At 46.5% G+C, this 27,445-nt stretch overlaps 1 protein-coding gene across 1 annotated transcript in view; it reads left to right on the forward strand.

Annotated features, from left to right (window-relative positions):
- The first annotated feature begins 320 nt into the window (after positions 1 to 320).
- Myo16 (myosin XVI) overlaps positions 321 to 27,445 on the forward strand; it is a 418,849-nt gene continuing 391,724 nt past the window's right edge. Inside the window, exon 1 of the mRNA XM_075986134.1 lies at positions 321 to 652. The gene's annotated coding sequence lies outside the window, so the exon portion shown is untranslated. The remainder of the gene's footprint in view (positions 653 to 27,445) is intronic.

The following is a 27,445-nucleotide window of genomic DNA, read 5'->3' on the forward strand; positions in this document are numbered from 1 at the left end:
GAGAGAGAGAGAGAGAGACTATGCTGGCCTCTGTAGCTTTAAAAGTGGTCACCCATTCCGTCTGGACAATTGCCATAGTCACCAAGACGGGATGGCTTTTGTTCTGGTGGGATGTCCTAGGGAAGCCCGGGTGCAGTGCCTAGTGCCATCTGCTTCCCGCGGTCTTAGAGAAGTCAGGGCGGAAAAGTTTGAGGCGCAAGCCCCTTTCTTGCTTCGTAGGCTAAGGAGAGGCGGGAGAAACCCAAGGGAGGGTGGCAGAGCCAGCCTGGGAGGCGCGGTCTCCGTGAACGCGTGAGAGCGCGTGAGAGGGAGGGAGGGACGCGGGGCGCGGGGCGCGGCGGGGAGGCGGGAGGGCGCCAGGACGAGGCAATGGTCTCGGTGGCTGCATGGAAACCCTGAGGGGCGAGAAGGACGGGAAAGGACCGGAGCGCAGCAGCGGGCTGTAAAGGGAGGGGGCGGGGCGCAGGACCCAGAAGCTGGGACTAGGCTGAAGCCAGAGGGGCGGGGGCTTCGAGCTGCAGGCGGGTGGAGTCCTGGTCCCCAGCGCATCCCCACCCGTCTGTGCGTGGTGGCTGGGCGCCCAGGAGCAGAGCCGTGTCGGGACCGTCGCTGGATCGCCGGGCACCGGGCTCAGAGAACCGTTCTCCAGCAGGTAGGGGCGGCGGCGGGGGATCCCTCGCATGGGGAACTTGGAGGAGCCTCAGTCTGGGATCCTGCAGAGTGTGGAGTCCAACCTCGCAGGGTCTCCAGCGTCTGTCCCAGCTGCCTTGGTGAGCTCTGGACAGGAGCGGGGTTTAGGGCGTGGAGAAGCGGTTTCTCTAGGTCCTTCCCAGTAAGGGATCGCAAAGACCCTGCCACCTTTGGGATATGGGGAAGAAGGCCAAGATCAGAATCCTTCTCCGAACTCAGGATCTATGCAGAAGGAGGCAACACTGGCAATTTGTAGGAAGAAGCTGCTAGTTGCCATGGGAGATGCGGAGCTGACACCTATGCGACCGCTCCTGGGGGGGGGGGGGGATGCCACTTCCTCCTCTTCTTTGGGCATGGAAAAGAGACTTGGGAGAACAAAGATGTAGGCAGGAGCTTGCCAGCTGGTGCCTCTCTCACTGATCCTTCTGACCCCTGGCCTGGACCCCATGTCAGCCCTTTGTTTTAGAGGCCAGGACGAAGTGAGGGGCAGGTCAGTACTTGCAGCGCTTGCCTCCCAGGGCCGCAAAGCCTGCCTTCCCGGGCTGGGTTAACCCAGCTGGGTTAGTGGGAGCTCTCCGTTTAACTAGTCCCTTGGATACCTTCTAAAGGAGACCCAGGGGATCTTCAGAGAGTTCTCTAGCTATGTCTACCTTTTCCGCACTTATGGCTCAGGATGGATTTGGAGTCAGTGTGATAAAAATCTTGCGTTAAAGCACTTGCCCCCTGAAGGGGCTATTGGCCGCTACAGAAAACATAAAGGAACCAGGTCAAGTGAGCTCTGGCTGTTGTTGAGAATGCCACAAGAGGGAAGGGTTAGAAACGGGGGTGTGTGCAGGTGTGTGTGTGTGTGTGTGTGTGTGTGTGGTGTGAAGCTTTAACCACTTTAGTGGGGCTTTCTTTGAGGGTCTTGGGAAGTCTCTGGTTTCTGCCCAGAGTGACAGTTACCCCACAATATTGCCGAGCGTGCAATGCTCTTGCAGCCTTGTCATGCCTGTCCTGAAGCATTTAGCTTAGAATCAAGAGTAGGCAACAAAGTCACCCAGGAGATTGTGGAACGAAAGCCGGGCTAGGGAATGGCCACGGCGGACCTGTCTGAGCAGAGTTCCTTATAGCTGCCAGGATTGCTTCCCCGTTTGCTCCCAGCACCTTTAAAAGCTTTGAAGGCAGTCTGTCCCCTCTGTAGGGAAAGAGTGTTCTGAACGCGTCAAAACTGTTTTAATTGTTCACGTTACGGATGCGTGTGATGGACAGTTAACCTTAGCGTGAATCTGAGGCCAGTGCACGTGGAGACCCATGTGAGCCACAGGATTTACATTCCATGGACTTTGTGGCAGCCAGGGTATATGTCATTGCTTTCTAGCCAGAATTAATACAGAATCTATTGCATGCCATTAAAGTCATCTGGAATGTAATATTTGTTTACTAAAGGAATAATTACTTTAATCAAAATGTCATCTAGAGAGCCTAATGCAATGGTTAAGTTCATTTGCGTCCCGAGAGAACTGGGGCCGCCGTAATGAAAAGAGCTGATGTGTTCTGTGCACACTTACACTGAAACAGCTGAAGCGCCTTGCGTTGGCACTCTCTTCTGTAAAGACACCTTCTCCCCGCAGTCTGGGGATGCTCTAAGACCAGTACTCCAGTGGCTGCTACACTGAGTCATTAGTGTTATCTGTGGGCCGTTCTGTACTGTACAGATAAAGGAGTGTCCGCAGAATGGGAGCCCTCTGCAGGACACAGGCCTTCCTTCTGTAGTCCATGAGTGTTCCTGAAGGAGGCCTCGTAAAAATGGGAGCATCTCTGAAGGAAAATTGGCTGGATTCCGCTGCATTCATGTGCAGAATTCCCATGGGACTCAGACATGCATGCTTGTGTTTGTGCATGTGTGTATGCAAAGCTTGCTGGGAATGAACGTGCTCACCATCAGCTACATGTGTGGGGAGAAGAATTGCACCAGACCTGGGCTAGTGGGGAAAATGGTGTTGCTCTCAGTGAGAGCCTGTGTCTCTCTGAGGTGTCTGCCCTTTGCAGGTGTAATTGCGGGGCGAATAGGGGCCAGTGACATTCAGCACATAAAAAGGTACTCTCACGGGGATTGTCTCAGGCTCCTATTCCACTGGAGAAGCCACTAATCCTCGGAGGACTTGGGTGGTTTTGTCGGTTTGTTTTGTGATTGTGTTTACCAGCTGGATATGTGCAGAGTTACTGAGTCCCACTTTCCAAGTCATCCTGGTGTGTTAGAGTTGTGGGGAGTGTGAGGGGCTTGCTGACAGGGTCCTGAGGGTAGAACCGGCAGTAACTGGATAGAGTTAGATAGAATGGGACGTTGGTCGTTTGCCTCTGCTGTCCCAGGCATCCTTCTGGTCACTCCCTTTTAAAAGACTCTGGTCTGTACACGGTGCAACTCAGGTTTTCTTAAGATTTCCACTATGCTAACGTGAGCATCAAGAGGACAAGGAAGCTGTACTGACATAATCCAGCATAGAATTTGGTCTTGTGAGTGAGCAAAAATGCTAGGTCATAAAAGCAAGAGTGTTTCACCAGGCACCAGGACTGTCCATTTTCCCAGAGGAGCTGAAGGGCCCATCACAGGGACACCTCATTCCCTGATTTGCCCTTATATCTAAGATCTTCCTTGATCTTCCTAGTTCTCATACCTGTGAAGCAGGCCACGTGTGGTCATTAATTTCAGATTCCCTGATTCCAACCTCTGAATCCCATGCCCTCTCCCTTTGTAGATTTCAGCCAGGGACAACGAACCACTCTGTTGGGGCTGTGAGATGGACATGGCTTTCTCTGCTTCCTTCTTCAATATGCTTCCCTCCCATGGATTCCTACAAGAGCTGAGTGGTGTGGGCTACGTTGTCATTGTTGGTGTGTGTGTGTGTGTGTATCCTGTCTCCAAGGCTTCTTTGTCTTCCTGGTCTCCCATCCTGCCACGGAAACTTCTTCCTAAGAATTAAAGCAATGTTTTTAAAAATGAAGGAACTAATTGGCCAATCAACTTGTGTCTCAATATCATGGGCATATGTATTCAAAGGAATGAGCCAAACAGTGTCTTTCAGACAACATATAGTTGTTAGGAAATATACTATCAGCTCTTCTGCAGCATTTCCTGGAAGTATGCTGGGAAGGCTTTAAAAGTGACAAACTTGGATATGTTGACAAGGGCAGACTCACAATAGTTTGCCTTCATGGTTAGCTTGACTGGATTAGGACACTCATAGGGTATCGCTGTGTGTTGGCAAGGCCATTTCCAGGAGTTAACTGCAGGCCAACCCCTGTGTGCATGCAGGCAGTAGCATCACGTGGGCTGGGTGCAGTGAATAAAACCAGAAAAGTTAGAAGTCATTCTCTTCCCAGTGCTTCCTGATGTATGCCATTTGCTGTAGAGCCTTCTCCATCATAATAGGGCTTCTTCAAACTGTGAGCCCACGTGAACCTCTTATCCCCTAAGTGGCTTCTTGTCTGGTGCGGTCAGAGTGGGGATGAAAACATTTACACATGGTAAGTGATTGAAGCATGCAATAACTTGATTCTGAAGAGAATAGAATACACAATTCAGGTGGAGTTTGGATTCCCTCATGGTGCCTGGGAAGGACAGGATTTCCCTCATGGTGCCTGGGAAGGAGAGGATTTCCCTCATGGGACCTGGGAAGGAGAGGATTTCCCCCGAGGTGTGTGGGAAGAACAGGATTCCCTGTGTGGTACCTTGGAAGTTCAGGATTTCCCTAGCTCACTCCAGCCCTGCAGCCTCAGACTCTGATGATAGGACACAAATATCCCTGGGACGTTTTCCTGTGAGATACCTTTTATAAACCACTGAGTCTAAGGAATGGAAGCTGTGTCCATCTGCTTGGGGTCAGCTCTCCATCCTGCTTAAGCAAGGGCCTGTAAGGATTTTCTTAGATGGTAATTCTTGTTACTATGATAACCAGGAAAAGTTGACAACACACCAGGGCATAATTCAGAGAATGTTTAGATTCCCATTATGTAATTGCAGCCTAAAATAATTACACACAATATTAATAATTTCAAAGGCATTGCTGTATTCCAGTAGCAAGCTAACACTGTGATTTCTTTGTGCCTTTCCTCCTTTCCTTCATCCTTATCTTTGTGTCCCTGTGATCTTTCTTCCATCCCTTCCCTCCCTTCCTCCCTCCTTCCCTCCCTTCCTCCCTCCTTCCCTCCCTTCCTCCCTCCTTCCCTCCCTTCCTCCCTCCTTCCCTTTTCCCTTCCTCTTTTCCTCCTTTCTTCCCTCCCTCCCTTCCTTCTTCCCTCCCTTCCCCTCTACCCTTCTCCTTCTTTCTTTTCGAAAATTAGGAGTTTGTTTCTATATTTAGCTAGGTATATATAATAACATACACACAGGATTTAAAAATATTACACATACACATACTCACATGCATGCACACACGCATACTTGTGCACACACTCACACACACAGAGACACGCACATTATCTGACATATGTACAATTTTGCTGACTATTAGAAATAAACTGGCCTGGTGCTTGTAAGTTCTACATAGTTCAAGCCTCAGCACCCTGCCGCCATCTACCTTTCTGAGCCCTGCGTCTCCCCCTCTACTCCCTGCCCCCCTGCCTCCCTCCCTGTCTGTCTCAGGTTGGCTCTGTGACCTCCCCCTTTTGTCCTCTTGCCACCCCTATTCTTGCTCCCCTCATTGCCTTCTTTCCTGCTGCTCCCAGCACTGCCTGCCTGAGTCTCCGCCCTCTTTGTCCCCACTTAGTCAGTGACTCTTTTTTGTCTTCAGCCTCTGTCTGCCTGCAGGACCCTTCCCTGATGCTGGGTACAGCACCTGATGTCTGATACACAAAACAGACCCCGCTTTCTCTCGCTCTGTGTTGCTGGGTTGTGGGACCACAGTTCTCTCATTCATGGGCTCTGTTCTCCTTTTTCCCTCCCCCACTTTTTTTCCCATCAGTCATGGAGACACCAGCGTTTATCTCATGAATATTGCTCAGATTAGTTTTCCCTATTCTGACCTTCCCTGGCTGCCCCTATCTAGGCTTCATCAGTCCCCGCCAGGGCTCAGGAACCAGACCCTCATCCATCTTCCTGTTCTACTCTTCCCCTCCGAGTCAGGCTTACAGTTGCCACAGTGATTTGTCTTAAATGCAAATTTGGCCATGAGACCACTTGCTGAAGGGCTGCAGCGATTTCTGGTTGCCCACCGAGTAAGCCGCAGGCTCCTCTGAGCTACGAAGTGTGTGCCATTCATCCACACCTCCCCTGTCTATCGCCTCTCAGCTCGTCTACGTCGCTTGAGCCACGTCCTTTGCTTTATACAGCGACTGGACTGGCATGTTCTCTACAGAGACCTTAGCTTTGGTGACCCCTTGGTACTCATTCTCTTGGAGGCTGGCTGTGAGCATCCTTTAACTCTGTTCAGCACATCTTGCAAAACACCTTCTTGAAACACCCAGCACCATCTCCATTCCTCTCCCGACCTCTCCATGTCTATAAACTTGGAGCTACTACGTTGTGCTTCTGTGCTTCTTTTCCTGTTCCATGATCATCACTCCCGTCCTTTCCTCGGTTGGGCGAGTCCCCTGTGTAGAGGTGACAGGTGTGGGCATTAATGGAAGGAAAGCAGCTTCCAGATTGTAAACCTATCCCGAAAGAGTCCAGCACCATAGCCTTGACCTATGGGGCCCCTTAGGTTGCAAGGCTATCCCAGAATAGTCCAGCCCTGTCGCCTTGATCTATGGGTCCCCATCTAACATCCTGCAAGTGTTTCTGACTGCCTCTAGTTTCTGCTTCACACAGGAGTCGGCTTCATTTTACAGGCAAGAAAAGTAGATCCCAGAGCCCAAGGAACTCTGGTCACACGGCTGGTTTATCTTAGCATCACACCTGTATGACAATCTCATATTTACCCTGTGCTCTTACCAGCCTTTAAGAGTAAAGATAATAACCTCCTTTAAAATGTCATTCAGGCTGGGTGGTGGTGGCACATGCCTTTAATCCCAGCACCCAGGAGGCAGAGGCAGGCAGATCTCTGTGAGTTCAAGGCCAGGCTGGTCTACAGAGCGAGTTCCAGGACAGTCAGGGTTACATAGAGGAGCCCTGTCTTGGGAAGGAAAAAAGTACCATGTCAAAAACCACCTGGTGGGACGACACGTGGCACCAGCAGGGCATGTGTGGTCTGTGAGTTACTGATGAAAAGTCAAGGCACTCACTGTGTGCAGGAGACTCTGGGGTTAAAGGTGAGCGCCACTGCTGCCCAGCCTTTGTCTTTGACTTTTAATAACATGACTTGAGTGTGTGAGCCACTTGGGGTCGTGCTGCTGTGGTCTGTGGAGTTTCTTGAATCTGAATGTGCAGGTTCTAAGATTTCAGTTACCTGTAGTTGATATTTCTTGAAGCCATCTTCTCTGCCTCTTCTCATTTTTTTCTCATCCGGACACTCTGGGATGCCCACCATGCATATAAAGTCACATTCACTGAAATCATAAAGTCCCCTTTGCTTTCATTTAAGATGCTTGTTTTTGCTGTTCTGACTCAATAATTTAAATGGAATCAGTTAATTGATTTTTTCTTGCTTCACTCATCTGCACTGAACCCCTCTAGTGATATTTTATCAAGGTTTTATATTCTATTTTATGTTTTCTTATCATTTTTGTTTATTGACATTCTCTTCTTGTTCAATGTATTGTTTCCATAATTCTTTGACTTCCAGTCTGTGTTCTGTTTAAGTTCTTTGAATTGTATTCATTGGCAGGTCTCTAACAGATACCTATTTTTGTGGGATTGTTTCTGGACAGTAGTAATCTTACACCCTTGTTTGAGCCCTGAGTTCCTGCTTCTTTGCATACCTTGGAACATATTTTTCCCTAAAACTTGGGTATTTGAAAAACTAACCAACATTTTCAGTCTTTGTGGACTGACTCCTTTGAAGAGAAGACCTTCCCAGTCTGGTGGGTGGTGGGGAATGCTGGGGCTTCTCTTTGCATGGGTATATCTGCATGGTGATTTTTTAGTCAGAGAGGCTTTTCTGTTTCCTTTTTCTGGAAATCCCACACTCCTGCTCCCTCTAGTGCCTTTCTAAGATGGTCACAGTTTTCTGTTACAATCACGAGAAGCCATATTTGTTACATTCTGAATGACACCCAATGATTCAGGGCATACCACTTTCATTAGCAGCCCAAGGGGTCTCTATTCTGCTGTCTCCTGTTTCACTAGTACCATTTCACGCATTGGCATTCAGTCAGATCTTTGGCAAATGTTCCAGAATGTCAACAGTGACCTTATCAGATGTAGTTGCCAATCAAATGCAGGGAACTTTGAGTAAGACAAGACCTGGCCAAGCCAGTTAGTTGTAGAGCAAAATAGCCATGGGCCAGCATCACCCTTGAGACACCAAAGACCCATGCTAGTGAGACATTCTTAGGAGAACAGACAAATAAATGTGGTGACTTCAGGGAGGCAGTAGAGCATTGCTCAAGACCAAACTATGAAGAACGAAGAGACAGAAAGACAGACCCATATGCACATCAAGAACAAGACAGTGGGGCCGGGCGGTGGTGGCGCACGCCTTTAATCCCAGCACTCGGGAGGCAGAGGCAGGCGGATCTCTGTGAGTTCAAGACCAGCCTAGTCTACAGAGCGAGTTCCAGAACAGGCTCCAAAGCCACGGAGAAACCCTGTCTCGAAAAACCAAAAAAAAAAAAAAAAAAAGAAAGAAAAAGAAAAAAAGGAACAAGACAGTGCATGCAACTCGAGCTGCCCTGCATGGGGAAAGGCTGCATCCACGCCGACAAGAGGATGAAGGTGTTTTAGTCGCCTTTCCATTGCCATGACAAAATAGCATAATGAGGGAAACATAGGATAAGTTTATCTGGGTTACGATTCTGGAGCATTAAGGTGCATATGGTGGAAACAGCAGGCAGCAGGTGGCAAACATGGAGGTTAAACCTGAGAGCTAACAGCTGAGGGCTCACCTTGAACCACAAGCACAAACTAGCAAGGAGGGACTATGAATGGCAGGAGGTTTTGAATTTCCAAGCGTACCCCCAGCAAGGCTGCACCTCCTAGTCCTCCCCAACCAGTGCCGACAAGTGAAGACCAAGTATTCCTATAGCCAGGCTTACGGGGGAATCTCTCTTTCAAATAAGCACAGAAGGGTTTGTGATTGGTAGCATAATACAAAGTACAATAGTACAGACTACAGATGAACCGGAAAGAAGGGGAAGCTGCAAGGCCTGTGCATCTATATTTACACATTGGCATACAGTACTGTGCATGTGCAGCTGTGTGCAGTCTCTGTCTGGACACACGGGGGTGGCAAGACCATGGTTTGTTATACAACTTTCCCCGTGATGTAGTGGCAACATGGTGTGGGGGAAGTTGGTCTGACTCAGCCTCCAGAAGTCTGTGGTATTTGGTTGAAGTCGGTCAGCACACTGGTGAGTTATTCTCTAGTAGATAAAGCATAATTTGAAACCTGGAATTTTTGTAGGTTGCAGAAGGATTGTCACAATTATTCCTTACATGTGTGTGTGTGTGCATGTACATGTATCACCGCATACATGTAGAGGTCAGAAGACAACTTGTAGGAGCTGGTTTTCTCCCTCTCCCATGTGGGTTCTAGAGACTGCACTCACGTGGTCAGGCTTGGCAGCACGTGTCTTTACCCACTGCTTCCCTCAGACCTCTTTTTTTTTCTTTTATTGAGAAAAGGAAAAAAAAGTTTCCCCCTCCTCCCAGCCTCCCATTTCCCTCCCCCTCCTCCCACCCTTGCCCCCCTCCCCCCACTCCTCTCCCCCTCCCTCTCCAGTCCAGAGAGCAGTCAGGGTTCCCTGCCCTGTGGAAAGTCCAAGGTCCTCCCCCCTCTGTCCATGTCTAGGAAGGTGAACATCCAGACTGGCTAGGCTCCCACAAAGCCAGAACATGAAGTAGGATCAAAACCCCGTGCCATTGTCCTTGGCTTCTCATCAGCCCTCATTGTTTGCCATGTTCATAGAGGCCTGTTTTATCCCATGCTTTTTCAATCATAGTCCAGCTGGCCTTGGTGAGCTCCCAATAGATCAGCCCCACTGTCTCAGTGGGTGGGTGCACCCCTCGTGGTCCTGACTTCCTTGCTCATCTTCTCCCTCCTTCCGCTCCTCATTGGGACCTTGGGAGCTCAGTCCAGTGCTCCAGTGTGGGTCTCTGTCTCTATCTCCATCCATCACCAGATGAAGGTTCTATGGTGATATGCAAGATATTCATCAGTATTGCTATAGGATAGGGTCGTTTCAGGTTCCCTATCCTCATCTGCCCAAGGAACTAACTGGGGACCTCGGCTTGGGCTCCTGGGAGCCACTCTAGGTTCAAGTCTCTTGCCAACCCTAAGATGGCTCCCTTAACTAAGAATTGTGATTCCGTGCTCCCCTATCCAGCCTTCCTTTATCCCAATCATCCTGTTTCCCCAAGTTCCCCCAATCCTCCCCTTCTCACTTTTCTCTCCCCATCTCCCCTTACCCCCAACCCACCCCACCCCCAAGATCCCACTTTTCTCCCTGGCAATTTTGTCTACTTCCCATAGGCAAGAGGATAACTATATGTTTTTCCTTGGGTTCACCTTCTTATTTAGCTTCTTTAGGTTCACCAATTGTAGACTCCATGACCCTTATTTACGGCTAGAAACCAATTATGAGTGAGTACATCCCATGTTCATCTTTTTGGGTCTGGGTTACCTCACTCAGGATAGTGTTTTCTATTTCCATCCATTTGCATGCAAAATTCGAGAAGTCATTGTTTTTTACCGCAGTGTAGTACTCTGCTGTGTATATATTCCACACTTTCTTCATCCATTCTTCCATTGAAGGACAACTAGGTTGTTTCCAGGATCTGGCTATTTCAAATAATACTGCTATGAACATAGTTGAACAAATACTTTTGTCATATGATAGGGCATCTCTTGGGTATATTCCCAAGAGTGGTATTGCTGGGTCCAGGGGTAGGTTGATCCCGAATTTCCTGAGAAACCGAAACACTGATTTCCAAAGTAGTTGCACAAGATTGCATTCCCACCAGCAATGAAGGAGTGTACCCCTTCCTCCACAGCCTCTCCAGCAAAGGCTATCATTGGTGTTTTTGATTTTAGCCATTCTGACAGGTGTAAGATGATATCTCAAAGTTGTTTTGATTTGCATTTCCCTGATTGCTAAGGAGGTTGAGCATGATCTTAAGTGTCTTTTAGCCATTTGAACTTCTTCTGTTGCCTCAGACCTCTTTAATGAACACTAGGACGCCATAGAGAAGATAAATATGTCATAAGTGCATACCGGCAGCATTAGAGTTAAGATATATTAAGATATCTGAAGACAGACTTTTATGGGCCGCATAGGCCACCTCTGAACACTGTAGGTTTCTCAGTGTGATGACCGTGTTCATAAGTGGAACTGTGGAGGATTGGTGCACAAGCTGTGTCTCATCCATTTCCGAGTGAGTCTGTTCCTGAGTACATGCCACGATGTATATTCCCTTTTATTGCTCCTAAACATTGAGGGCTGTGTCTGCCGTGACTGTGGTATGTTATCATGTCTCTCTTTCCAGGTCTGGGTACACAGGTGTAAAAATGCCCACAGGGAATGTACCCAGGAAGTGAGAAAGAGCCCAGAAAATGAACACTTTAAACGAATTAACACTGAAAAAGATCTGAGCAAGTTGATAGATATTTGGGGCCAAGAATAAAAGGTAACTTGTCAGGAAGAATTGTCACCTGCAGCTGATGCCTTCAAAATATCAATAGTACAAACTAAAAATGTCAAGGGCTCATCTTGAGAGAACATACGAACTAGATGGTCGCTCTTTGGCGGACCCCCAACACAGTGAGCCACATCAGCCTAGCGCAAGCAGAACACACAGAGGGCTGTAGACATCAGGGTCAGAGGCTCGGACTTCATTGATGAGTCAACCCTTAGAGCCATTCATTCATCCTGGAAAGATCATTCAAAAAATTAAAGATGTTTCAAAGTGGAATACATTCAGTGAAAATAAACTCAAGTGGTTACAGCCCTGAAAGGGAAGCATGGATGCTTTTCCCTGGAAAGAATAGTATCAGGAAAGTGGGGAAACAATGTATCTTTCATGTAGAGAAATGACCTTGCCCATAAATGACCTTGAACCAGTGGGCTGGGCAGAGGAAGATTATGGGTCTCATAAGTCAATGTAAATTTGACCTTAAGCATTCCAAGTGAAGAGAAAAATGACCATCGGCTCAGGGGAGTGTGCCCTTAAGGAACCGATGTCTCCCTGGATGCCCCAGATTCTGAATATAGATGTCATCTCCATCCATCGCCCTTTCACAGCAAGTGGAGCAGAGCACCGTGTTCAAGAGGGAAACCCCAAGGCTTCTCAGCTGCTCTGCCCACAATATTCCCCTCTGTGAACAGAGAAGCCTTCTTAGTCCTAAATTACAGCTTCTCCTTACACATGCAGTGTGGCTTGGACAGTCATCCCTGCCTTCCTCACAGAGAATTACTGTGTGAAAAGGGATAAAGTCAAAACAAAGGAAGAGGCAAACATGGATTCTTCAAAGGAGCATTGCTCCAAAATCACAAGGCTGAGAATAAACTTAAAGGTCATGGCTTCTTTAGAGTCTTACTACTTTAAGGGGCTGTAGAGGAGGCTGCAAGGTTAAGTGTACCCACTGGCTGCTCTTCTGGGGGACCTGGTTTGATTCCCAGCACCCATGTGACAGCTTCCTTCTATCTGTAGCTCCAGATCTAGACTCCAAAGCTCTAAAGGACCTGGATGGGAGTGTATTTAGTTGTCTGAATTCCAGGGCCTTTAGAAATTTAGCTATTATCTTCTAGAATTAAAAATCTCTGTCAGGGCAAGGAATACATGCAATCAATGTCCTTGAGAGAAATACTGGCTACAAGCATTTGCGAGCAACAATGCAATGAAAATGGCTCAAATAGAAACCTCCTGCCATTTAAGTGTGTTCCTATTTCCAGGAAATCAGTGGGATAGTAAATTTATTTAACCCCTGTCCCCCATCATTTTGCCAGAGGCTGGAAGTCTAGGTTCCACACAGGGGAGCACAGGGTAGTTTAATCTGCATAGCAGATGGCTCCAGGTCAGTGGCCAATAACAATTTGTAGAAGATGAAGGTGTGGGGAAGCCAGCACTCTATGGAGTGCACCTGCTTGGTAAAAACCTGACAAAAGGGGGAGTCTTCTGTAGTTTAGAAACTAGTTTCCAACTCTGTCCTGCCTCCATCTCCTTCCCTGCTTGCCCCATTGGCCTTTTTTTTCCCCTCTTCTTTTCCCCACTTCTGACTCTTTCTCTCCTCCCTCTCTGGTCCCTTTACTCTTGACTTTCTCGGGAGGGCTTTTTTTTTTCAATGGTTCTCTTCCTTGTAAAACCTCATGCCTAAACACACCAGTTGCTCAAGTTGTGCCTCACACCTGAATTCAAACAACAAGAAAGGGGGAAAGGTTATTCCCTTGTCTAAGCTAAGCAACATTCATTTCATGGGGAAGCCAGATCCCCTGCCCATGCCACTACAAGACAGATGAGAAGTGGGAACAGCTGTCTCATGCTCACAATTTCAGGGCTCGTTCACTTATGCCTGTGCCAACAAGGTTGGTTCTGTCATGCTGGCCAGGCAAGGTACAGGGCCTGCTCTCTCGAGTACAACATCCATTCTTGAGACAGTCTTTGTGAACTCTTAAAGCAGTACTTAGGCTAAGTACTTCTCCTCTGTCTTGTGGTGGATGGGTGGGAAAATGATGCCCTCCTGCCTACCCAACAATGTCTGAGGCAGAGGACAGAGCTGTCCCTGTGGTCATAATAGTAGGAGAACTATGCCTGACCCCCACCAGCTGCAACACTTGGGAGAACAGGCCCTGCACCTCACCATACACTGCAGTAGAGCCAGTCCTGTTAGTGCAGTTGTGGGTAAGCCAGCCCCAAAGTTGTAAGCATGGGAGAGTTGTCACCATTTCACATCCGGTGGACCAACCCTACAGTTTCTCAGGCCCAGTGTCAAGGATATGACTTGGCCCTCCCCATAACCCACCCCATCTATAATCTGCTGGAGCAGATGGAGGTGAGGGGAACTGACCCGGAGACCCAAAGCTGCAGGATCTCCACAGCACAGGGCAATAACACAATATCCAGGAGGAGCCCTAGTGAGGGAGGACCCAGCCTTGGTAGGGGAGTAGAAACCAGAGGCCTTGAACCAGGTCAATGACTCTCTTCAATGAACACTTGCAAGTAAAAATATATGGAGAAAGAAGTTCACAGCATTGATTTGTGTCACCCTGCAGCTTCCATGATGTGATTTTTAAGATTTCCCCCTTTTGTTTTATTCTTTTTATTTATCCTTTTTTTCCCTCTTAAATTTTGTTTAATTTGGGGGTGTACAGGGGCAGAGGGTAGATGCGAAGGGACAAGGAAATGAATGGGGTCAAGATACATGATGTAAAAAATATGAAGAGATTATTTCAAGTCTTCTACTCCTCCTAGGTGAGTCTGCTTCTTTTTTTTCTAGAGCTTTCAGGTGGGCTGTTAAGTCTCCAATGTGTGCTTTCTCTGTTTTCTTTAAGTGGGCACTTAGTGCTATGAACTTTCCTCTCAGGACTGCTTTTATAGTGTCCCATAAGTTTGAATAGGTTGTTTCTTTATTTTTATTGAATTCCAGGAAGACTTTGATTTCTTTCTTTATTTCTTCCTTGATCCAGGTGTGGTTCAGAAGTTGACTGTTCAGTTTCCATGAGTTTGTAGGCTTTCTGGGGGTAGCATTGTTGTTGAATTCTAACTTTAATCCATGGTGGTCTGATAAGACGCAGGAGGTTATGAATATTTTTTTGTAACCGTGGAAGTTTGCTTTGTTACCGAGTATGTGGTCAATTTTCGAGAAGGTTCCATGAGCTGCCGAGAAGAAGGTATATTCTTTCCTATTTGGGTGGAATGTTCTATAGATGTCTGTTAAGTCCATTTGATTCATTACCTCCATTAATTCTCTTATTTCTCAGTTAGGTTTCTGTCTAATTGACCTGTCCATTGGTGAGAGAGGAGTGTTGAAGTCTCCTACTATTAGTGTGTGCGGTTTGATGGCTGCCTTGAATTTTAGTAATGTTTCTTTTACGTACGTGGGTGCTTTTATATTAGGGGCATAGATATTCAGGATTGTTCCTGTTATGAGTATAAAATGTCCCTCTCTATCTTTTCTGATTGATTTAAGTTTGAAGTCAACTTTGTTAGAAATTAGTATGGCCACACCTGCTTGTTTCTTGGGTCCATTTGCTTGATAAGCCTTTTCCCAGCCCTTTACTCTGAGTAGGTGCCTGTCTTTGTGGTTGAGGTGTGTTTCTTGTAAACAGCAGAATGTTGGATCCTGTTTTCGTATCCAATCTTTTAGCCTGTGCCTTTTTATAGGTGAGTTGAGTCCATTGACATTAAGTGATATTAATGACCAGTGGTTGTTAACTCCGGTCACTTTTTTAGTAGTAGAGTTTGTGTGTTTCCCTTCTTTGAGTTGTGCTGGTGAAGGGTCTCTAGATGTTTGAGTTATTGTGGTCATTGTTGGACTCCTTGGTTTGTGATTTTCCTGCTAGTGGGAATGCAAGCTGGTACAGCCCTTTGGATATCAGTTTGGCGATTTCTCAGAAAATTAGGAAACAACCTTCCTCAATACCCAGTAATACCACTTTTGGGCATATATTCAAAGGATGCTCAATCATACCACGAGGACATGTGCTCAACTATGTTCATAGAAGCATTGCTTGTCATAGCCAGAAAATGGAAACAGCCTAAGTGTCCCTCTACTGAAGAATGAATAAGGAAAATGTGGTAAATTTACACAATGGAGTACTACACAGCAGAGAAAAATAATGACATCTTGAGTTTTGCAGGCAAATGGATGAAGCTAGAAAACATCATATTGAGTTGAGGTAACCCAGACACAGAAAGACAATTATCACATGTACTCAATTATAAGTGGTTTTTAAACATAAAGAAAGAAAACCAGCTTGCAAATCACAGTCCCAGAGAAACTAGACAACAATGAGAACCCTAAGAGAGACTTACATAGATCTAATCTCCATGGGAAGTAGAAAAAAACAAGATCTCCTGAGTAAATTGGAAGTATGGGGAGCCTGGTCGAGGGTAGAATGTGGGGGAGGCAGGGAGGAAAGCAGAGAAAAATGCAGAGCTCAATAAATTAAGAAAAACAAAGAATAAATAATTAAAAAGAGAATGGAATTTGTAACATAACAATGAGAATTCTATAGGCTTCACAATAAAAGCCAGGGACACAGCATCGGGCTGCCATCCACCTGAAAAGAAGGGGCAGTCAACAGAAATCTTTAATAAATAAATAAATTTAAAAAAAAAACAAAGTGAAACACAGAGCACAAAGAGTTCAATGTTTTTATATATTAATATTGCATCTGTCTTACAAATTTAAATGTGTGTATGTGTACACACGTAGGGCTTCAGAGAGGACCTCCGTGTCCTTCTCCATCACTCTCTGTCTTGTAGCCTAGGGTTAGGGTCTCCTACTGCCTCAGGTTTACTCTTTAGACCAGAGAGCTCCTGGCATCTGCCTGCCTCTGCCTGCCAGTGAATGCAGAGGTCACAGGAGTGCGTGGCCACACTCAGCTTTTCAGGGTGCTGGGGAATTCATCTCAGGTTTGCAGGTGTGCTCAGTAAGCACTGTTACCCCTAAGCCATCTCCAAACCCTGAGTTTTAATGCTACTCCTCTTCTTTTTTGTAGATGACATAGCCGCATATAAGGTATGTCTAAAGACTGTGTAAATCCGGCTAAACAGCTGTTCAACAGTGTTACGAGATCAAAACAGAATAAGCATGCCAATCTTAAGACAGAAAACGAAAACCCAGCACTGTTGTGACTGCTGGCTCTGCTCTTTGAAAAGGAGGCTGACCAAACAGCCTGACCTACCAGAGGGTCAGGTAATAATAAGAAATCACCAGGAAATGAAGTAAAGATGCAAGAGCTGCGCACTAAACCACAGCAGGACAGAATGGAGAAGCTAAAGGACTAGAGAAGCAGCAGATGTGAACTCTGCTTCCTTTTTCCCTATTTTTATTAATGTTTCTAATTAGAAAATGTATTATTGCCACATTGTGTGTAGACAGGTTTTGTCCCTACCAATCCTGCAGCTGTTCAGTCCCAAAGAAATATACAGAGACTTATATTAATTATACTCTGTTTGGGCTATTAGCTCACATTAATATCAGCTAGCTCTTACAACTTAAATTGACCCATAATTCTTGTCCTTGTTAGCCACATGGCTTGGTACCTTTCAGTGTAGCATTTTCATCTTGCTTCCTCTGTGTCTGGTTGGTGACTGCAGACTGAGCCTTTCCTCTTCCCAGAATTCTCACACTCTGGTTGCCCTGCCTATACTTCCTGCCTGACTACTGGCCAATCAGCTTTTTATTAAACCAATACAAGTGACAAATCTTCATAGGGTACAAGAGCATCTGCCCACAGCACTTGTGACATTTTTATACATATGTGCCACATACTTCATCCTTTTTTTAAATTAAGGATATATTTTCTTCCCCACATCTTTTTTAATATTTATTTATTTATTATGTATACAATATTCTGTCTGTATGTCTGCCGACCAGATGAGGGCACCAGACGTCATTACAGATGGTTGTGAGCCACCATATGGTTGCTGGGAATTGAACTCAGGACCTTTGGAGGAGCAGGCAATGCTCTTAACCACTGAGTCATCTCTCCAGCCCCCACATACTTCGTCCTTATGCTCACATTCTCCCCCTTTCATGGTGACTTTTCCTGAAGGTCCTATGCCCCCAAGTAGATTCCCCTTCTTTAGATGGCACGCACTCTGTTGCCGTGTAACCACACCCCCTTTCCTCTCCATTTTCATGGAGCCCTTTCTACTTTCACAGTGATACACATACGTGTGTGTGCACACAGGCACATGCACCACACCACAGAGAGAGAGAGATTCAACTCTGACCAAACCTTACCTTTTGACTCAAGAATCTAGTCCAAGATTCGTTAGTTTATAAGATAATAATTTACTATAATTTTTAAACAGTCTGTCACAAACAGACTACACATTGAAATATCATTAATATACTCACCCAAACAAGACATGAACAATGATACCAGTTAACAAGCCAACACATATGAGGGAAATCTTACAAGGCCCCAGGAGGCCAGGCAATATGTATGATAGTTCGATGAATACTTTGGAGATGGAAGAGGAAACAGAAAACAGAAGAAGCAAATTGGCTTCTAGATGAGTGGCTTAAGGGAGAATCAGTCCTCTCTAGAGACAAGCTCCTTCTGGGTGATCTGATCCCAAGTGGTCAGCCTCTAAACACAGAGTCCCACGAGGGGACTCTGTCAGCTCTACATGCATGTCTGCTATATTAGTCATACACACATATACACCAGCAACAAATACAAGGTTACGAAGTTGAGACAGAAGGAATTAATGAAGGAGAGAGGAGAAGAAATGATAGAAATACAGTGTTCATGTAGAAAAGTTTATAAAATTTCCACAGAATTCATTCTCTAGCTTGGCCTTTCTGCAGCCTTCCTCTGGTCCTCTCCTGCTCTGGAGAAATCACTCACTATTGTGCAGGGATGTTCTGATAGTGGGAGGAGATCGGTCTGAGCTGCTCAGTGTGGTGAGAGTCCAGTGTGTGATGGATCTGCATCTTCACTGTTCCACCAGTAAACATGGGCTGCAAGCATAATCCATCTACAGAACACTTTACCTAAAGGAAATTCAGTTTCCATAGAAGAAAAAATGTAGGAGACCATGCCTTTTATTATCTGAATTTTAGGGATTATTTTTAAGTTCTGCATTGTGAATAGTAAGTTTCTTATAGTTTAACAACTTGTCAGTAAACTTCTCATTAGGTGGAAAAAGTAGATTTTCTTTCCGAATTAGAAAATTATGGCAAATTGAACATGATCAGTATTTGTCAGAGAGATAATTAGCTAATAAAAATCCATAGGCAATCTGAAATGTTTTCACAATTCATTAAACAGCGAGGGGAATTTAAAGTCTCTTCTGTCTCGGGTATGTTTAAATCAATAAACGTTGAACTTTCTGCAGTACGGTTACATACAATCTGAAAGTATGCCTCCCAAGAGAAAGCCTGCATTCATTATCAGGGGCAAAGCCTTGGCAGTGATCGTTTCAGACCATCTGCCCGTGTGCATTCTCCAGTCTCTCTCCCAGTGGTGACCAGCAGTAGAGAAGTCAGGGACCTGTCCTATTTACCCTTGGGGTGTTGGACTTGGGGAGCTCCTATTTTCTTGTATTCTCTCCCGTTCTCCACCCCTTCTTCCTGCTCTGTTCTCTTCTCTCTTGCCCCCTCTTCCTTACTTTGTTTCTTCTGTTTTCTCCTCCCTGTCCAAAGTAAAACTGTCTCGCATGGGTCTCAGCCCAGCTAGGAAGGAACAGACTTGGTGAAACCCTAGTGCAGGTGGAGGGTGCAGCCCGAGAGGGTAGTGGTGTATTCCAGGTGTTGTTCTAGGAGTGGGATCCCCGCACGGGTGAGGGACAGACAAATGCGCCCTACAGACAGAGTCTGAGTATGGAGTTTATTGAGATAAAGGGAATGGGAAGGAAGGAGAGAGAGAGAGAGAGAGAGAGAGAGAGAGAGAGAGAGAGAGAGAGAGAGAGAGAGCGCCTCCTCAGAGAGAATGGCAGAAAGAGAGAGGGGAGCAGACAGAGTTTGTCTCTTAAAGGGACCTTTGCACCTCCACACAGACTAGGACCCTTGGCTGATCAGGGTTCAGCTTGGGTACATCCTGCCAGATGGCAGGGCAGGCCAGCACAATGCCTGACTCCTAACACCAGGAAGTGCGGTGGACACCAGGTCAGCGACACAGGGAGAGAGGACGTGGTGAGACAAAGATGCAGAGGTAGCTCCTGAGAGACCCTGCTCATTTGTGTGGCGGCTTCGTGGAGATTATATGAGACGCAGTGGTTTACTGACATGTCTTCTTGTAAATCTGTGTTGGATCATGAGTAGAGCAAATGACTAGAACTTTTAAATTGGATTTCAACTTCTTTTAATTACCTGCAAATTTCCATCTACAGCAGTTATCTGCAGAAGAAGTCTCCTTCCTTGATCCCTTCGGCTGCAGGCATAATTGCTTGTAATATAAGCGTATAAGCGTCCTAGGTGTCTGTGAGCTCCTTAACCCCCTCACCCTGTACGCAGCCCGCTGGAAGGCAGCCCCATTCACACTGCAAATTGTCGTCTGTGTGCCTGACAATTTGCCCTTGAACCTGGCATGCAGGACCTTAAGTAGTTTTTCTTACAAATGTAATTACAGTTAATGATCTGTTTTGTAAATACAACGGCTTTTCCTTTCCCTGGGCTGAATTTGAATGTGAAAATAATTAAGAAAATAAACGTGAACTTTACACATCTCAGAGAGGTTCCTATTATGCATATCTTACACTTTGTTCTAAATTTATGTTTATTTCATAATTATTGAGACAAAAGGTCTCAGACTTCCTTAGATTTGTGCAAACATTCTCTGGAGACACAGGGGATCTTTTCTCTCTGTATTCTCCCCAGCCTTTTCTTCTCAATGCATTGTTTCCTGTAAACAGCTATTGCTTTCTGAATACAAAAGCAAAGAGGTGGAGAGGAGCATAGACCTCACCGCAGGCGGCATTGTAGCAATGGCCCTGATAGTCTAGAATGGGCACCCTTTTTTTAATGACCCCCTTGGGACAGCGTCTCACTATGTACTCTGTTTGTCCTAGAACTCACTGTGTAGACTAGGCTAGCCTCGAACTCACAGAGATCACCTGCTTCTTCTTCCTCCTGCTGAAATTAAAGGTGTGCACCACTACACGTGGCTAGGATGGGGAGGTTTTGAAGAGCTTGTGACACAGGCCAGGACTGGGCAAGTGTCCCTCTCTGTCCAGAAAGCAAGAATCCTGTGATCACACGTTCCAGCAATGTGTGGCAAAGCTCACCTCGGCCTCTGCTCATTCTTGTTTACTTCATTAATGAGCAGATGGGCACGGAAGGAAACTCCATTTAGTTTCTGCTTCGCGTCCACGCATGGATTTTAAATTGTAGTTTAGCAACGTATCCAGTCTGTATGGTAATTTATACCATAAATTATAGACAAAAAGGCTAGAACCTAATTTTCATGGCTGCGTGGATTTCCTTGGGCTCCGGTAACAGAGTGCCACAGACTGGGGGGCTTCCGCAGTCTGAATGTGCTATGTCACAGCTCTGGGCGTTAGGTGGCCGAGCTGAGGAAGAGGCATGGCTGGCTTCTACTGCAGAGAGTGACTAAGACTCCATCCAGCCCTGTTCTGCCTCATTCTGGTCAGCTGTCTTGGTGTCCAGTCTTCATCTTTGCGTCCTATTCCTGCTGAAGACATTTCTCCACCCGAAAGGATGTGGTCTTGCTGGATTTAGAGAACACTGATTAGCACGTGGTATCTAAAACAGCTGCAACGGCCCTGTATCTGAGTAAGAGCAAATTGTAGGATTCAACGCTGAAATTTTAGAATGGGAAACAGGTATCAACCCCCACAACCCACATCACACAAAGCCCCCAATTGGTTTAATTTGGCAATGAGACGTAGCAGCTACCTAGTGAAATAAATACAGGATGCAATGAGGTCTCTGGGGCAGTGGTCATGACAGGTGGAGGGGGGTCAGGGCTTTTCATGGAAGAATATGTACAGGAACTTGAACACAAGGGTCAGACTGGCACACTGAGAAGTAAGCGGAGCTCTGTAAGCAAACTCGCCTCTCTCCCAGAGCCCTCTGCTCCACCAAGCAGTGCAGCTAGAATCTCATCTCTGTTCTGTTGCGACCACCTGCTGTCAGACAGGGAAGTTGCCAACCCCAAACTGCAACAGGGTGACCGTAAACTCCTTGGAGGGATGAACCTTGAGTTGCCTTTGACTTGGCGCTTCTTATGAAAAGTGGAAACGGCTGAAGAATGGGGGGAAGGGGGGTCCCTTCTCTCAGTTCCCAGTCCTTGAGCCTCCTCATCAGTCTGTGATTTCCTTCCATATCGATGTTTCCTCCCTCTCCCGTGGGCATCTATCGTCTGACTTTTGACTAGGACATAGATCCAGCCTCCAGCTGTGCTCCACACACCTGCCTTGTAGCGTTTTTGCAGCTCCTTGTCCAATTCATGGCTTCTGGACAGCTAGAAAGGTCAGTCAGTCTGGGAATGCAAGTGCACATCCATGAATCAGTATGCTCTGGCTAGGGTTTCTGGACTTCATCGGGAGCCAGGGAACCCCAATTGTGGCAGATCAACTGCTCATCTGTTTCTGCCCTCTAAAAATAAGCCCTCAAACCCAGTTTTGTCAACAACGCTGACTTCAGACATCATCAACATTGTCAGGAAGCAAAATCACCTGAAACAGAAACCCCCTGATGGATACATTAGCATCAACTCTGCAACCTCATTCTTTAACCTGGGTGGGCTTGAAGGACGCCTACCGAGCACACAGCTGTGGGGCTGGGCCAAGTCCACATCAGAGAGTTTACCTGCTAACGAGGTTTAATGATAATCCTAGAAATAAAGGCGGGATACTAAGGATTCTTTGATTGGATGTATTGTACTCCGCTTACATTATCTAGAAATTTAATTACTGTTAGTCTTTCACACATTTTTCTGGGTGTCTTGCCTGAGCAAACAATACCATTTCTTCTCTTAAGCCTGGCAACAGATGAGGCTGGCTCCTCATCTCTCCACACTGAGATCTTCAAGAGGGTCTGGGGAGGGGATGGCAGAGGGCAGCTGGTGAGTGCAGAATTAATTACAGATTGCTGCTCTCAGAAGTGCAGACATGGGTGACCACCCTCTGGTGACAGTGGCAGCTGCTCCTGTCCTCTTAGGCTCCCAGTCACTGGGCAGACATTTGATTCTTTTCTTTGGGAGCATATGTTGCAAGCTTTGAACACAGGAGTTTGGCACAGATGTTGTGTTAGGAACCTGCACGCCTGCTTTTGTCTCCAGGACCCATCACAGGAACTGTTAATTCACCAGCTTGAACTTTTTGGTAAAGAAGCATGTTTCAAAAAAAGCCAGCTTACGTTCTGTGTGACTTAAAGCAGGGAGCTTCCAGAGAGGATGTGATGGGCCTTTCTGTTAATATTGGGTCTGAAATGGAAGGAAAGCAATATTCAAATTCAACCAGAGAACTTCTGTGTTCAGGGCAACAGTTTTGTGGGGACAGTGCCCCCCACCCAATGCTGATTCATTGATGATCTAAATGAAATTGAATTGAGTATTCTAAAAATAAACACACACATGTGAGAAAATTCAAGAGGATCATGGCTGAACTAAGGGAACCATAGCGTCTTTAAAAATGCAATTGTTTTAATATAAATTATAAAGATGAGAGAATGGGTTTGATAACTTTAGGACAAGATTTTGCATATTGATCACCTCATAGTAAGAGTCACACATTAATAACCTCATAATAAATTTGTATGTTAGTTCCAGTTTCCTTACTCAACCTGCCATGTTTGAGCTTTGGTCAAAATGTGCCATTAATGGGTGTGCTCGGTGCCCTGTCCACTCTGTTTCTGCCTCTGGTGGTCACCACACTGAGTCGCCATCAGTATCCCCCTCTGGCATCTCAGTCCCATCCTCAGAAGCTGAGCAGTGCCCGTGTTTGAGCTCAGAAGAGCTGATAAACTGGAGACTTGGACCTTTCTTCAGCCAACACTGTTCTTGTTCGCTGGCTGACAAATAAGGTCAAGTTGTTGAGTTTGGATGAAATCACCAACCCCTGTGAGGCCACAGATGGCAAGATAATTGCCAGGAGGCTGGTGCATAAAAACCACCACCTTTGACAGCACGGCTCATGGCTTTCATCGAACAGCACGGAGCAGCACGGCTCTCCAAGACAGACCTCGCAACTGCAGCGGTTCACAGTTGGCATGTGCAAAACAGGGCTTGGTGCTCTGTCACTGAAGGAAAGCACTGCTTTCATCCTTAGCAAGAGGAGTTCCACAAGATATTCAAGATTGACTGACAGGACACAAATGCAGTCTAAAGTCAGCTTCAGTGTGGTAAAAATTACCAAGGACCTTTCACCCAGCTTTCCTTTGTTTTGAGTGTGTTGCTGGGGTTGGGGGGTGAGCACACACAGTCAATTAGATTCCCCGTCCCTAGCATCCAGGTGTTTGGTTAATGAATCAAAGGATGCAGTGTATATAATTTCCTACAAATTCCCGTGTAGAACATCATGTCACGCGGGTTATTGCAGGGGTTCACAAGAGTTGGGCATCTGCATTGTCTAGTGTGTGACTGCCTAGCCATTGTGTGTGAAGTGGCCTTTCTAGCCGCCAGACTTTGCTTTGTTTGTTGGTTTGTTTTGTTTTTGGCTTTTTGAGACAGAGTTTCTCTGTGTAACAGCTCTGGCTGCCCTGGAACTCAGTCTGTAGACCAGACTGGCCTCGAACTCACAGAAATTCGCCTGACTCTGCCTCCCAAGTGCTGGGATTAAAGGTGCGTGCCACCACCGCCCAGCCTAACTGTTAGTTTGTAACTGACTCATTCCCTACATGAGGATCAGGGGGTGTGGGCACCCCAGCTCAGCAATCTTTCCACTTACTTGCCTCCTCCTTTGGAAGGTATTTCTAGCTTTCTTCCAGGCTTTCCAGCACTCTCTCTTGGCAGGTGTGCCAAGGACAGTACACACAGAATGTTACTTGCTTATACTTCTCCAATGCCTTGACACAGCTTGTCTCTGGCGTGAGCACCCCCACCCCTGACAGCTGGCTTTCTGGCTGGTGATTGCGTTATGCCTAACACCTGGGACATGGTAACCAGGCTACCCGAGAATCCACTGAAACAGGAAGACATGACAGTGATGGGCTCACACAGAGGTGAGGTTTAGCAGTTGCGTGGAGCCAACGCTCAGTGGACTCAGGGCAGGGTGTGCCCTTGCTATTCAGAGAGATTTGTGATGGTGCAGCATTTTCTCCCGACAACACCATAGCCAGGAGAGCAGAGCATAGAGTCCCCAGGGAACAGACGCGGCACTTGCCAGATGGCACAACCTGGGGCTGTTTATTGAGATCTGAGGACAGAGTTTGGAACAACAAACATGAGATGTAATGCCAAGGAAAAGACAAGACTCTAGGGTGATGGGAAAGCATGGTGTCTGTCCTGATTAGATCTAGCAGGGCTGACGGGCACACCCTGACATTAGCTAGGAAATATGTAGTCTCTGATGATGCTCCCCCACATCCCCTCCTTTTACTTCATCCACTTCTTCCTTTTCTCCTCTTCCTCCTCCTCTTCTGTCTTTCTCATGTGCATGTACTTGAAAATGTACCCGAGGTTGACATTCCATGTCCCCATTGCTCTTCTCTTCATTTATTGGGGTGGAGTCCCTGGCTGAACCCAGAGCTAACTAATTCTGTCTAGTCTGGCAAGACACTCGCAGAACCCAGAGCTCACCAATTCTGTCTAGTTTGACGGGATCCCTGGCTGAACCCAGAGTTCATTACCACTGTCTAGTCTAGTGGGGTTCCTCGCTGATCCCAGAGTTTATCACTTCTGCCTAGTCTAGCGGGGTCCCTGGCTGAATTCAGAGTTTATCACCACTGTCTAGTCTAGTGGGGTCCCTCACTGATCCCAGCGTTCACCCATTCTGTCTAGTCTAGCTAGTCAGCTTCACAGGAATCCCCATCCCTGAGGCCTCCTGGGTGTCAGTACTGCAGGTGACCCTCACACTTCCTCGACTTTTCAAGATTTATTTTTTAGTTTCATTATGTATGTATGTAACATTATGTGTAAGTGAGTTCTGGTGCCCACGGAGGCTGGAGGCATCAGATCCCCAGGGCAGCTGAAGCTGTAGGTAATTGCTAGCCACTGTCTGAGTGAAGAATCTGGGCTTGGTCACTGCAAGAGCAGGGAGAGCTCTAACCCTGTCCCATCTCACCAACCCCAGCCTGCCTGGATTTACACGAGAGCTGTGTAGCACAGACTTTCTCCACTAAGCTGTCTCTCAAGCTGACAAATACATCATTTTCAACCTTTCATTTTCTTCTAAACAAATGTGTGTGGAAAAAAAATAGAACTTTGTCAAAGAAAGGGGAGTGAGGGGATGATGCCAGAAAGAGGAGAGCTGAGGGTCTGTCACTCTCTGCCACTCGGTTTAGCCTTCTCCAGTCAAAAGTCAATAGAGGCCTCAGGCACAAGAAACACCATCATTGTAAGCTTCCCTGTTTTCTTTTAATTACTGAGCTATTCAAAACAGAAACACTTGCTCCAGGGAATCCTTTTTACTGACCCATTCCGACTTCAAATTTGGACTCTCTCGCTTCCACTGAGCCCATTCACCAACAGCTCCTGATCCTCAGCCATCGGGTTGCTGCATTTGGAGGTCTGTCCTTAGAAATATTTCCCTTGAGTTTGTCTGGTCTCTGATGCTCCCCTGGCTTGAGGTCACTAGATTATTGGAATGTGCAGGGTGGGGTTGAGAGCTCTTAATATTCCAGCTCCTAACAGAGCATTAAAGAGCCTGGTTTTTGTCTTTGGAACTATCCGTTTGGGTATCTCATGCATTTCTGTTTTAAGCCTGTTTCATACCTTAATAAATTGTTCCTGTTTGGAAGCACACGGATATTCCAGTAAGGAAGGAACATCACGTCTGCACAGTTCTGCTTGCCATTCCCACCCCCATCAAAACAGCAGGGGACAGGCCTTTGCTTCACCAGAGGCCACAGTGGTGCTGTGCCAATTGCACAAGCTCAGCTTGTGGGGGGCAGCCAGGGGTTGGGGTAGGTGGTTAGGGGTCTGCCTAGGGCATCCTGGGGTGTCCCTGTGAGCCTGACACTTGTAGGTTGTGTAACTGGATTAGGGCAAGTTACCATCGATTATTTTTTTAAAGCCTCATTTTGAATAATGTTCTTTAATAATTAATGCCAATTTGATTAACCACCAAGGCTCACATTTATAATTCAGAGGGAATAGTAAGCGCCTTGTTTGGCTTTCCTTTGTTCTGTGGGACCTGGTCTTTGATTACTTTAGTTAATGGAGGTCCCTGGCCTCTGTGCCACCTGGGTGTCCTTAGTCCACTCCTTCAAGGTACAGGATGGAAGGGTCATTTGTGGGGGGATGTTCCTTGCTTTCTCTCACCAGATTTTTCTGGAACATTCATCCCTTCCACTAATTCTCTGCCATCCCCAGAAGGCCTCTGGAGGGATCAGGACCCCTCCCTCCCCTTCCCTGCGGCTCTCAAAGACCCCAGGCACCTCTGCACCTCCTGCTGCACAGTCCTCAGGGCTATTGCAACCTGGGCCTTCCCAGATTGTCTTCCACATTCAGAGGCAAGGAAGCAGAGGGAGCACAGGCTCCCCCAATGCTCACTTGTGGGGAATCAGAAGGAATGGCAGGCAGAAGGGGGAGTGAGAATTGTAGTATTACAGATGGGGGGTGGGGTGGGGTGGGGGAAGCAGATGATGGAAAGGGGGGAGGTGTAACTGAAAACCAGTGAAGAAATGGATAATGGTTATTTAAAGGTGTGGTTTGCCAGCACTGTAGGACTTCACTATGTTGATGGTGTTCTTTCTTTGAAAGAAATCAGACTTCAGAAGATGTTTATAACAATAGTAATAATAATAGTAATAATGGGATGAAGATATTTTAAAAATAGGTATTTTATTTTTCATTATTTATTAATATATATGTATATATTCTGTATGGAATAATGTTCATTATGAAATATCCATGCCTGCTACCCTCTTGGGTCCCCACCACC

Source organism: Microtus pennsylvanicus, chromosome 9, assembly GCF_037038515.1.
Source record: "Microtus pennsylvanicus isolate mMicPen1 chromosome 9, mMicPen1.hap1, whole genome shotgun sequence".
Lineage (NCBI taxonomy): Eukaryota > Metazoa > Chordata > Mammalia > Rodentia > Cricetidae > Microtus > Microtus pennsylvanicus.